The sequence below is a fragment of the Tupaia chinensis genome, unplaced genomic scaffold (assembly GCF_000334495.1).
Source record: "Tupaia chinensis unplaced genomic scaffold, TupChi_1.0 Scaffold000652_1, whole genome shotgun sequence".
NCBI lineage: Eukaryota > Metazoa > Chordata > Mammalia > Scandentia > Tupaiidae > Tupaia > Tupaia belangeri.
This window is the reverse complement of record NW_006160173.1, coordinates 1,400,956-1,412,154: the sequence shown is the minus strand read 5'-3', so window position 1 is coordinate 1,412,154 and position 11,199 is coordinate 1,400,956.

The window sequence follows — 11,199 nt, the reverse complement described above, 5'->3', positions numbered from 1 at the left end:
ACCGAGCACCAGACACAAGGGCAAGCTCAGCGCGGCGAAGGCCCCGCCCCCACCCTGGCCAGGGACAGACACCGCCCCCCTACCAATGGAAACACTCCCGCCCACCGGGTCTATCCAATGAGAGAAAGGGATGGGTGGAGACAAGCGCCGGGAAAAACAAACAGGCTTCTCAAGGACCCTTCGGGCAGGAAGAACTGAGGCCCTCATTCACGCACCCCGGGCGGGTCTCACGTCCTTAGAGACGTCGCGCCCTAACTTTCCGGCGAGACAGCCGCCTTTATTAATCAGTGCTTTGCTACCCGGAAGGGCTCAGCCAGTCTCTACCCTGAGGGGGAGGGGTTAGCTGTTCCCCCGCAGGTTCTGGAATCCGTGGTGTCTGGGCCAGGTCCTGGGTGCGAAGTTCTTGTGTGAGTTTGGACTCCTAGAGCAGATGGTGGCTGCACCTGCCCACTCACCAGCTGCAGTAGCAATCTCTGACGCTCCCAGCAGCTAAAGGAAAGATTGCAGAGGGCGTGGGAGAGGCTAAGTATAGGGAGCAGAACACCTACCTGCCTGCTAGAACTTGTGTGAAGAGAGGGAGTTAGAAGAGGAAAATTAATTCTTTTTTTGTTGTTGTCCTTTAGAATTTTGATTTAGTCTAGATACAAATCTCGATAAAGCCTGGCAGGGGACAGTATAGATAGGCATTGGGATCAAACAGAACTAGTTCAAATCCCATAGCTGTTGCTTCTTGTTTCAGAGTTTTTTCATGATTTACTTGAACATTTGAACGTGAAGTCTATTCACCTGAAAAACAGGAGTAATAGCAGTATTTCACTCTTAGAGTTGTGAGGATTCAGTGATAATGCAAACATGTTATTGCCAGAACATGCAAAGCGTGTTGCATAAATGGTAGCTTTAGTTGCTTAGTCGAATTTTTCTAAATCAGGATAGCAGGAAGTCTTAGACAATCCTTTTAAAATGTTTTAACAATAGCTTTCGGAAGAAAGAGAAGAGAAAACTGTACTTTTCTCATAGATACAACGAAAAGTGGGCACAGAGATTCAGGAAGCTGGAAGAAACCTCAATAAATCAGCAACCTGAAATGTGTCCTTTAGAAGAGGAGATATAAATGAAGACATAAACTAAAAAAAAGTTGTGTTTCTAAATGAGGTTAATTCTCAAGGTTTTCTCTATGACCAGATTTAGTTGGGCCAAATTAGCAGATGATGGATGAGTTCAGTAGTGTTTAAATCAGTCGTACCATAAATAAAGTCAGCTTTGAGAGACTACACAATAGAAACCTGCAAGCCAGAAGACAGAGGGGAAGATGAGAGGCAAGATCAATATCGATGCCCTTCATTCTTTCCCATTTGTTACTTAACTTTGCCACAACCTTTTACAAATTCAACCCTTGCCTTTTAACTAATGACCCATTCATTTCTCTTCCCACCTTTCTCCCCAGGTTCTCAAAATTAAGGAACAAAATACCCATAATAAAACTGCAAGCAACTCTAGAAGAAAGAGGATGTGTGAATACCCTTGTTATTGTAGGAAATAGTTGCCTACTGTGAGTTTAAGCTCTTAGGAGAGTCAGAAAGTCCAAGGATACTGCTATCATTTAAACTATTGTGAGCATCAAAAGGTGAAATTCTAATCATTATTGACTCATGCTTAGGTTTTTGTGTTAGAGAGAATATAATAAATAGAAATGCCAAAGAAAGTTAGGGTTTTTTTTTTCATTGAAATGGCATTCAGGGTTCCTGGGTTCTACTGCACATTCTGCTTCTAGCAGTCTGACCTTGGGCAGATATTCAACTTCTCTGAGCCTCAGTATCCTCAACAATAGTATGACAGAGCTGGATTTGATTGTTTCTGAAGTCACTCTGAGCTAGAGAAACAAACATGCATCACCCTAAGAATAATATTCAGGAAAATACTCCATTTGAACTTGAATGCCTCAGCGTTTGTGATCAATACTCTGAAACAGATGATGTTTTAGTTCTTGTTGATAACTATTAGAGAAATTAGGATTTTCATCCTGAAAGAACCTACAGCCTTGCTCCTCGGTGTACATTCTTCAGATCATCATCATCATCCACAGCAGCAGCAGTCGGAACTTGCTCTGTCCCGTATCTACCTACCTACCTATCTACCTGCCTACCTGGTCAGAATCTTCACTGTTTGAAGATTTCAAGAGGTTTGTGTGTGCACGGTGCTTGAAAGCATTGTTCTTTAAACCCTAAGGAGAATATCAGTGCATATTCCATAAAATGTACAAGACTAAATGGCAGGAGAATTTTCTGGAAAATATTGGGTTATCAGAAGAGTCATCATGCATTTTTGCATAGAAAAACACATCACAACTTTTCTAATGACCCAGTAACTATTTTCAGGAATCTCAGAAGTCCCTTTCTTGTCACAAAGCAATAACAACACTTCTTGTAAACAATGGAAAGACTGATTGACTAGACAGTTGTAAAAGATGGTTGAATATTTTATTTTGGTGAGAATCATAAATTGGCATGTGATTAAGAACACTCTTTAACTCACACACCCAAGAAAGTGAAAGAGACTGTACTTATTCCGGTCCCGAGGGGAAAAATATTCAAAACATGAGCTCTGGCCATTTGTACAAATAAAGTCATCTTCAAAGACAAGCAGCAAATAATGTTTTGTTGGCTGAATAGTGTATTCTTAGGTGCTATTAATCAATTAATTTTTAAAAAATCAAACACTCCGTGGTTATAAGGTTTTAGAAAATTGTTTTAGAAAAGTATGACTTAGAATATTATAGACTTGTCATTGTATGAATAAATTTATTTCTGAAACTTACAATGATTCTTTGAATGCAATTAAATATCTTTAAAAATCTTTATTTTATAGATTTAAGGCTATTATTGTCTACATATATCATCAGTATGTCAGTAAATGTACAAATGAACTGACCTCTTATGAATCATTACACAATGAATTAATTTCATAAATTACCAAAAGATGGCATGTATCCATGAATTCCTATATGTAAGATTCTTTTTTCTTTCATTTATTTATTTTTACATTTTTCCACAAACATTTCTTTACATAGCAAAACATTTTAGCTCATACTCCATAGTTCTTGACAGTTTACAAACAACTTTCAAAATTTCAAAATACTGAATTTTAAAGATAATGTTCAAAATATTTCTTATAATTTTGTATAATTTTATGACTCTATAACAACAGAAGTAGTATGGTTTCAATTTTTTTTTTTTTTTTGAGTGCGGACACTCGGTATATATTAAGTGGGGACATACAATGCCTCTCTTTCATAGCATGGCTTGCTTCACTCAGCAGTAAATCTTCCATATTCATCCACTTCCTTTCAAAAGCCAGGGTTTTGTTGTTTTTTATGGATGAATAGTACTGCATTGAGTACTATTTTATGGAATATGCACTGATATTCTCCTTAGGGTTTAAAGAACAATGCTTTCAAACACCATGCACACACAAATCTCTTGAAATCTTCAAACAGTGAAGATTCTGACCAGGTAGGCAGGTAGATAGGTAGGTAGATATGGGACAGAGCAAGTTCCGACTGCTGCTGCTGTGGATGATGATGATGATCTGAAGAATGTACACCGAGGAGCAAGGCTGTAGGTTCTTTCAGGATGAAAATCCTAATTTCTCTAATAGTTGTCAACAAGAACCCTGTTTGGGAAGTTTTCTTCACTTTCCTTATAGTTAATTCCTGTATCCTTTTTCACTTCATGGCACAAATATTTTTAAATATTAAATTTCATGTTTTCAAATAAATTTTAAAATTGAGAGAAATTTCTCTTCTGAGTAGAAGTAACTCATTTAGTACTTATTTTCTTTTATAAAGATAGTATGTAATATTTTCCTGCTATAAATGTGATGAACCTCTTCAGTTGTATTGTCATACAATAGGGTGACAGCAACCTCCATTCTCAAGTGTACCATAGATGCTAGAATTCTTTCTTATCAGAAAGGAGGCCACATTTAATCTGTAATTTGTGATTGCTTTTACATTAGTTTGAAAGAATTGGGATTTATCATCATCGTGATCATGACTTTTTTGCTTCTAGGAGCAAAATAAATTGTCTACATATTTAATTGTTGTAAAAAAAAGGGAAATAGAAAGACTATTGTCACTATGGATAATTTTCTTGGGATTAGTCATGATTGGTCAGAAAATTAATATTTCTCTTTTAAACTACTGTTTTGGCCACCTTGTGCTGTGGTGGTTAAGATACTGGATTCCAGGGACCAGCAGTTAGCGTAATAGCTATGTCACTGGACTCCCACGTAGTTGACCGTGGTTCGAGTCCCGGACCCAGTGACTTAAACTCACTCCAGGCACTTGTGCGTGCGTGCCCAAGATCCCGAGAGGAGAATGGAGGAGAAGGGATTGTGGCGTGGCCATCCCACCTGGGGGGTGATTTCCTGCTTTCTGTCTCTCTGTCTCTCTCTGTCTGTCTGGCGAGCGCACACGCCCTATAGCAAAAATCTCTCTCAAAAAAAAAAAAAAATTAAGATACTGGATTCCACATGGTCAGTTTTGTGGTTTGAGTACCAGGTACAGTGACTTGTAAAACACTGAATAGGTATGCTCGTGTGCTCAAAATTGAGATAGAAGAATGGAGGAGAAGGGGTTGCAGCATGGCCATACCCCTCCAGGGGGTGATTTCTAACTTTCTCCCACTCTCTGTCTATTGTCGTTTCTCTCTGATCAATGTACACTCTCAATGGCAGGAAAAAATGAACAAATTCTAATTTAACTGAAATATCTGAACAGCTTAAATATATACTCCTAGATGCTTAGCATAAAAATAAAAAATGCATATACTGTGGTTTGAGGTTATCCCCCAAAATTTTTGTTTTGCAAGCTTAATGCCTAATACAACGGAGTTCAATGGTGGGACCTTTAAGAGAATACAGCCCTGTGAACAGATTAAATTTTTTAAGAAATTTTTTTTTTTTTTGGTATAGAAATTTTTTTTTTTTTTTGGTATAGGATACATACACTTGCTGAAGAGACAGAGAGAAACAGAGAGACAGAAAATGAGACGGGGGATGGCCATGCCACAATACCTTCTCCTCCATGCTCCTCTTGGGATTTTGGGCACGCATACACATGAACCTGGTGTGAGTTTTAAGCTGCCTGGTCTGGGACTCAAACTGCAGTTGACTAAATGAGAGTCCAGCAACATAACCATTATGCTAGCTGCAGGTCCCCACATTAATGTTTTTATTATGGGAATGAGTGAGTTATCTCAGAAGTTCCTGATCAAAGGATGACTTCAGTGCCTCTGTTCTTTCTCTTCCTTCTCCTCCTTTTACCCCTTCTTCTTCCACCAAGGAATGATGCAGGAAGAAGGTTTTTGCTAGACCCCAGCATTTTGAATTGAGCTTCTCAGCCTCCAGAATTGTGAAAAAAATTTTTTTTTTAATTTATAGATTACCCAGTGTTTGTTAGTCTGTTATAGCAGGCTAACATTAACAAAGACATCATGCAAAATTAACTTTTCATAGCAAATCTGACTTAAAGAATGACCTAAAGAACCACATTTTATGGCCTGGTGAAAATATAGATCATTGTGGAAGAAAACTAGCTTTTTCAGAACTGGAAGCATCAATTGTCTTTCTCTTTGCTCACCATACTTTAAATATGAGATCAGCTATCTGTGTTACACAGATGTTAAGTATTCGTGGTACAGTATATAGTATATATAGTACAATATTGGGTCATCTGAGAAGTCATGATATACTTGTTTATGTTTTTCTCTACAAAAATGCAACATGGCTTTTTGGATGACTCAATACATATAATAAATATATATATATATATATATATATATATATATATATATACACACACACACATATATATGTACACATGTGTGTGTATATATATATATAGTTTTATGTGTATCACATACGTGAACATTTATAACAATATCAACTGCCTCCAAATGCATTTATAACTTAGCATTTTGCTATTATTAAGTAAACATCGTGTCCTCCAGAATTATGACTGATTATTTTACTTTACCCTAACCCAAATATCTTATTGCTAAAATATCAACTTACGGTGAGGACAGTATATAAAGTGATGAAAAGAAATGAACAGGTACTCAGAAAAGAGAATGAACTGTTTCTATCTTTTCATCTAGAAACACCAAGTAGCAATATGATCAACATCTTCCCATTCTCTTTTTATAATATGCAATCATAATAGATTGGAAATGACCTTGTGATCTTATGTAGTGTAACTTCTATCCCTACAATGATTGAGTCCAAATGATCTAAGATATGTGGCTAGCACAGACTTTCTTAAACTCATTAAGACAAATAACTCCTTTTCCTACATTTTTCTCTTGAATGAGCAAAATATTCACCCTACTTTAAGGATAATAATACATAATAGGTAATATATACAATAGAAGTCTTGTATATATTGACAAAAGTCCTGTGTATAGATGACCAAAGATAAATATAAACATTCTGAAGATGAATCTCAACTCTTGTGCATAATTATATTGAAAATAGTCCTTATTTAAAACAAAACAAACAAAACTTTCTCAAGAAATTGGCTGCAAATTCATTCAAGCCAATTTCATATGTGCCACATCATTTTTATGTGTGAAATTGTTCCTACTTGGAACATTATTTTTTTTAGATCATCATATACATAATTCCCTTACTTGACCAATGAGTCTGCACAAATAAGATATTCTCAGCAATGCATTTATTGATGACCTTCTTGTCCCTGCTTCATCTTGTTACTCTTTGTGCACTTAGTTTTATTTTTCTTTATACTCTATAAATCTGAACTTATTTGTTTACTCATGTGTTGGATTTTCTCCTCAACTAGAATGTAAGTTGCAAGAATGTGAAGATTTGGCGTGTGGACTAGATTTTGTGCAACAAGAAAAGGGCTGAAACATACTAATTACTCAATCTTTGTTGAAGGAATGTGTGTATCCATTCAAAGCTAACTGCTCTCTGGATTAACTCGTATGAATGCATATTCCATTATCTTTCCTCTTTGTGTCTTTTTCAAAGGCATAATTTCCCTTAATAAATAATTCTAAATATTCTTCAGTGGAATAACTTGAACTTAAAATTTGTCACTTAAAACAATTCCACTTAGATTTTTATTTACCAAAAAAAAAAATCCATATGGGTTGATAGAAATGCAAACTATGTATAAATAAAAAAATAGAAATCCCCTGAAAATATTTGAATGATTCTACTCACCACATATAACCAATGCTGATCATTTGTGAACTGTTCTTATGTTTTTCAGCAGCAAATTACTGGGAGTAAATATATAGGAATAACTATAGTCACATTTTTATTTACCAAAAAAAAAAATCCATATGGGTTGATAGAAATGCAAACTATGTATAAATAAAAAAATAGAAATCCCCTGAAAATATTTGAATGATTCTACTCACCACATATAACCAATGCTGATCATTTGTGAACTGTTCTTATGTTTTTCAGCAGCAAATTACTGGGAGTAAATATATAGGAATATCTATAGTCACTAATTAAAGTGTAAATTTTTAAAAATGTCAGTGACTTTTTTGTGTGAATCTTTGTGTTCCCTTATTTTAGGAGATTCTTATATTTGTGTTACTATAACAGGATTTCTATTAGGAATATTACAGACTGTGTTTATGATGGAAGCTAGGCCAGATGAATAATACTGAAAACAAATGAGGAGTTAAGTAACTCTTATATATAAGACAGAAGAATTTTTGAGGAAACCTCTATTTTACTTTATTCTTTTGTTTTTAAGTTTTGCTGTCTCTCTGTGGTGAGTGCACTAACCCTATGGCAAAAACCTAAGGAAAAAAAATAAAAAAGAGAGAGAGAGAGATTGCCTTCAAAGACCAGCAGGTGGCTTGGTGACTTGGTGGTTGCTAGGTCACTGGATTCCCACATGGCTGATAGCTATTTGAGTCACAGACATGGTGATTTGAAAATTACGCCAGGTGTGTGTGCATGCATGCCCAAGCTCCCAAAAGGAGAATGGAGGAGAAGAGATTCAGGCATGGCCATCCCATCTGAGGCGTGATTTCTCAATTTCCCTCACTCTGTCTCTATCACTCTCTGTGAATTCACATACTCCAAAAAAATAAAAATAAAGAGAGATTGAATGCAAAAGAAGAGCCAAAACTTACAGGCTTGACTTTGGCTGGAGGAAGACAAATGAGGAAATCTAGAAGGGGACAATCAGGAAAAATGAGGGTAAAGTGAGCCAAGTGAAGACTCTGGAGATTGCTGCATAGTCATTAATAATATATAGAATATGTCTCGTGTTAGGATAGTTTCTTTTTTCTTTTTTTTTGGTGGGGGAGAAGTTTTTGCCATAGGGTATGTGCTCTCACCAGAAAGACAAAGAGAGACAGAGAGACAGAAAATGAGAAATCCACCCCCCCCTCCCCAGGGGAGATGGCTATGCTGCACTGTCTTCTCCATTCTCCTCTCCAGATCTTGGGCTCGCACGCATACACGCCCAGCGTGAGTTTAAGCCACTGGGTCCAGGACTTGAACTGCGGTGGACTACATGGGAGTACAACAACATAGCCATTACGCTAACTGCTGGTCCTGGATAATTTCATTTTTAATGGAGTTTTGATTTTTGTTTGTTTTATGAGGTTTTGGCTAGTAGTCTACTTAATGTATGTAACCTAGTGTTATTTTTAGTCAAATAATTATACTTTTCCAAAATGATATTGTTATGGAGACAGCAATGTATTGCATCATCTACATCTATTAATAGCTTAAATGTGCTGCTTTGTAAAATAAATAAATAAAATTACTATAGGATACATGCACGTAATGGAGAGAGACTGAGAAAGAGAAAGAGGGAAAGTGAGAAATCACTCCTCTAGGGGGAATGTGGTATGGCCACATCGTAATCCCTTCTCCTCCATCCTCCTCTTGGGTGTGCATACATATGTGTCCAGCTTGTTTTTCAACCACCAATGCAGGATTCAGACTGCATGATCAGCCATGTAGGGTCTAGCTGCCTTAATTGCCAGGCCACCAGTTGGCCTGATTTTACTGTATTTTTGATGAACCCAGTTAAATTATGCTTTCTTATAATTCCACTAATTGAGCAACCAGTTTGATCTACATAGCTAAGAAGCATCTAATTTGTTCCTTAATAAAATAAAAAGAAAAAAGAAAAGTGACAAAACATTTTGAATTAGCAAACCAATAGGTACTAAAACGATGGGGAACAACAGAAAAAATCGATCTGGAAAATGTAAGTTGTAGTGTGATTTTAAATTGTTTTCTAGGGCTGTGAATTCTACTAGGTAGGCATTAAACATGAGTAACTACTACATTTCCATGAATTAAAATGAAATTTAATTAGAAAGTACATATTTTAACTATATTAATCAAAATTTATGTACTTAATAGTCATATGCAGCTAGTGATCACTGTATTAGTACAGATAGAGAACATTTTTACCTTCCTAGAAGTTCCACTACACAGCACTGTCTTCAGTATTAAAATCTGCATTATTCTGGGAAACCACGGGAAATAAACTTCAGAAACATTTGTGAGTGAGTGAGAGAGTGTCTAAAAATGGGCTCACATTGTAACCGAGACTAAGCCCAAGATCTACAGTGGCTATGCTTAAGACCCAGGATAATGGATGGTATATTGCCACCCTGTAATAGTTTAAGTGTCCACTTGAGCAGGCTAAGGGATGCCCAGGTAACTGGTAAAACATTATTTCCAATTCAGTTAGGGCTCGAACAAGACAAGGTGGAGGAACAGTGAACTATCTGTCTCTTCCTGAGCTGGAGCATCCATCTTCTGCTGTTAGATACTAGAGTTCTTGGATCTCTGGCCTTTGAACTCTGGGGCTTATACTAGAGGCCCTTTTCCCCTCCCTGAACACTGCCACTATTTCTCAGGTCTTCAAATCCACTGAATTCACCAGTTGCTTTCTGGGTTCTCCAGGTGCAGATGCAAAATGGTGGGGTCAGGTAGGGCTTCTTCTTGGCCTTCATAATTATGGGAGTCAATTTTTATCATAAACTTTCTGTTTATTTATTTATTTTTCTGGAGAACTCTCAGACTAATACATAGTTTGAGCCAAAGTCCAAAGGTAGAGGGAGACCAATGTCTCAGCTCAAAAACAGGCACAGAGAGAGGATTCTTTCTTTCTCAGCCTTTTATTCAATTTGACTGATTGGGTGAGGCCCATGCACTTTCGAGAAGTCAATCTGCTTTATTTAGTCTATTGATTCAAACATTAATCTCAACCAGAAACACCTGGAAATAATGTTTACTTGATGTGTTGATACCTTGTGACCCCAGTCAGATTGACACACACAACCATTTGTTTGAAGAGTCAGATTAACATTCATCATTCCTACTGGTATTTTCATGACTCTAGGTCCAAACAGCAGACAGTAAAATTCACAGAGCATAAAATATGCCAGATATCCCAAAACTCTACTGTATTTATCTATATATTTATATTTATATAAATATGTATATATTTTATACACACACACACACACACACATATGTAGGTTTTTGCCGTAAGATGCATGCTCTAGCCAGAGAGAGAGACAGAGAAAAAAGGAAAGTGAGAAATAATCCCCTAGGGGGCATAGCCATACCACATCCCTTCTCCATTCTCCTCTTGGGATTTTGGCATGCACACACATTTAACATGATTTTCAAGCTGCTGGGTCCAGCATTCAAACTGTGCTTGGCAATGTGGAAGTCCAGGGCCTTAACCACCATGCCACCTGTTGAACCCTACCTAATGAATTTTTATTTTGCTGTAGATCTGCCTCTGTCTGAACATTGATGATGAAAATATTCTTTCTCTTTGAGGAAGGGGAGAGGAGGACCTCTCTGCCCTGATTATAACTAAGAATAAGCATGTGCTATCCTAAATTCTTTGGTTGCAAGTGACATAAAGTCAAATCAAATTAGTTTAAGGAAGAAAAAAAAATGCTATTAGCTTATTTAACTTAAAATTCCAGAGATAAGAGTGGCACGGGGTGTGAAATATCCACAGAATACCATAAAATTAAATACTTTATTATACAGGACATTTATATTGACAAAAATGCTGTTCCGTTAGCTATGGTAATTAGAATAAAGTGGTGAATGACAGTCTTTAGCCCTTCACACAAACACATTAGGGTCTCAATAAATAGTTATGGACCA